Genomic DNA, 3,109 nt, shown 5'->3' on the forward strand with positions numbered 1-3,109 from the left:
TTATCAACTTTGGATTTCATTTCGAAATGTAGTATTTTCATGAAACGATCGTACGTTCTCTCAAATGTTTTTCAATAATCATAGTTATACTTTATATATTTATTTATTAATACAATATCGCTTATATTAAGGACGTATCACTACTATCATTCTTATAGCATTATTTTCTTACTTTTAGTCTCTAATATATAATTGCTCTAATTGAATCTCTAAATATGTTAAATGTGTTAGACATTTGTCAAATCAAAAACATTTGCTCCTAGCATATATTTGATTAACTATATATACATTATATATATATATGGGGGGGGGTGTATGTGTGTGTGTGTTTGTGTGTGTGTTTGTGTGTGTGTGTTGTGTGCGTCTTTTCTGATACATGTTCATATACATTATTAGAAATGTTTCTTCAAACTCACACACACACGTATGAACGCTCGCGAACACACAGGCACGCACACACACATACGCCCCCCGCATATATATTTGGGTTACAGTTTTGTAATAGGATAATTCCATAAAGTATGTAACAAGATACACTTGAAGGAAGATTTCCTCAAATGTTTTTGTATATAAATATAACCTTCGTTAATCACAATGACACACATTTTTCAAATGATGATTTGAATTGCATGTTATCGCTTTGGTTGTTCAAAGTTTCATGCGCACGTGTTACAGGGTAGCGAATTGAATTAGAAAGCGCTTACTTACAACTGTATGCCACAAGGCTCGTGTCAGTCTGTTTTTCTAATTTTATTTTTTAATAGCTAATAACTTCCAAGTTTTCGTTCAAATGTCTATTGGTGTATACTTTATTATATTTTTGATATATCGTTGTGCATAATTTTGAGTACTATTTCCTCTCTGACTCGACAGAATGTTTATGGCAATATGTTTATAGAAATTGTTACTATAAAAATACTCAAAATTAAAACGACGAAACAGAATTATAAATATAGCATATTTCACTGTTTAGCAGTCGAATTCGTAGCATCGCATATGATTAGTTGCCATATTTCAAACAGTTTTGATCACTTTTTCTAATTTCATATCTCTTCCAACCATGGACATGCTAATATAATCAAAGATACCCCTAGACTCTGATACGTATGTCAATCGTTTTCTTTTCCGACCGCTGCACCACAACAGCAGCTCAATACCTGCTCACTTAATTTTAATTTATTGATCATTTATTCATTCACGACTAAAATTTGTAACTCTTTCCCATTCGTAGATAATGTCAAAGTGTTGAGAACTACTGCATGCAACTTGAATTTTTCAAACCAAAATTTGAACTTTTCAAATCAATAGAGGTAGGTCGACTTATTCACCAAAACAGTTTTGGATAACTATAATGACAATGCTTGAATGTTAACACCCCATATTTACACAATATTCTGCGTTGAGATGTATATGGTGAAATCGGTAGATGTTTCTTTTCTATGAGTAACAAACTCACTGATCTCCCTTATGAACCTTCCTAAGATGCGTATATCTCACGCCATCTCTAGTATCCTATATTCTGAATTAAACCTTCAAAAAGACTGTCTATGTAGACACAGATTATATACCTGCTGATCAAGTGAATCATAGGTAGTCAAATTAGTTCGCATTATTTTGGTGTAAAATATATGCAATAATAACCAACTGAAATTCACTTTTTTAGTCCCCTGTTAGTAGAAACTTAATAAAAATAAAACGGAAAATGAATAGGAATACAGAAGGAACGACAATACATAAATTGTTATGTAGGAAGTTCTGATAATGAAAGCAAATAATTTAAGTTTTTGTAATAAAATGAAACGTACGAGAACATTCTTGGGAAAGCTAATCAAAACTTAAAATGAATGGGCAAAAGAAATTCGAAATTCGAGATAGAAAAAGTGGTTGAAAATTACATATAATCAATTTGTCTGTGAAGTAAGATATCTAATACATGAATTTTAATAAAACTCTACCAAATGATGAATAGGATAACAAGATTAAAATTAACAATGGCGTATAAATTCTGTTCAGAAAATTAAGGACGTTGATATGACGTATTTCATTAGACAAATTATTTTCTTCTGTTTTTATCAGTAATTGCTTCGGACTTACAAGATGGTAGCTAATTAAAAATAAACGGTGGTGGAGCTGATCATGAAAAATATCTCTTAAAAAAAATATCTTTATTCTCTCTGCAGTTTCTTATAGATATAAAGTTACGTCATCGACTAGTTATTGGGTATTTTTCTTATTACATATTTCGAATTAGAATAATGTGCGATGTTTAAACCAAACATTCACTATTTTCAAACAGATTTATTTCCGTTATAACGCATAATATGGATGTTATATTGATTTCTCATATAATCGTGCACGATTGCATACTTGTTCCTGTAGTTTCCCACAGAATAGAGTCTTATAGTGCTACTGAATATATGTTGGACGTTTCTGAAGGTCGACCACGTTCCAAGAGTTACTGCAAAAATGAGTAAGTGAAGAATATTATTTTTCACACAATGAATGGGAAATAAATACAATAGTTTGTAACATTATACAATCGATCATAAATATCACTGTTGTACACAAAACACATGGCATATTTGATGTTGATACAACATTTATGCTCTTTATATACCAGACAAATGCAACATTGCCATCTACTTTCTACAGTGTTTCTCCTTTATCTGGCTTTTATTACACATATCCAACTAAAATATCAACATGAAAATGTGGAATAGTCTGATTATAATGGCACACTAAATGTAATCAATTATAAAAGAGGTCCGTAAAGCGCTGGGTAATACATTCGCTACAGGACATTCATAAAAAAACAATAATAATTCGTATCATGTCTTTCCCTTGCAAAAGGTAGAATTTATTAACTTTAATAGTATATTACATAGTTTTATTCATAAATATACTAATCTAGAACTACATCTTAAATTATAGGATACTATAGAAAGTATGCATGTATGTTTATTTGTATTTGTGATTATTTGTGAGTTTGAAACTGTGTACATATATGTCTACATGCACACACACATATAAAAAGATTTACAGGCGTATATGTATATATGTATATACATACATATATATGTATGCATATATGTATGTATGCCTGTATATA

At 30.4% G+C, this 3,109-nt stretch overlaps 1 long non-coding RNA gene across 1 annotated transcript in view; it reads right to left on the reverse strand.

Moving 5' to 3' along the window:
• Positions 1-2,366: 2,366 nt before the first annotated feature.
• The window catches only part of LOC128247044 (uncharacterized), a 117,129-nt gene continuing 116,386 nt past the window's right edge, over positions 2,367-3,109 (reverse strand). Inside the window, exon 5 of the long non-coding RNA XR_008263477.1 lies at positions 2,367-2,458. This is a non-coding gene — a long non-coding RNA (uncharacterized LOC128247044). The remainder of the gene's footprint in view (positions 2,459-3,109) is intronic.

Source organism: Octopus bimaculoides, chromosome 2 (genome assembly GCF_001194135.2).
Source record: "Octopus bimaculoides isolate UCB-OBI-ISO-001 chromosome 2, ASM119413v2, whole genome shotgun sequence".
Taxonomy (NCBI): domain Eukaryota; kingdom Metazoa; phylum Mollusca; class Cephalopoda; order Octopoda; family Octopodidae; genus Octopus; species Octopus bimaculoides.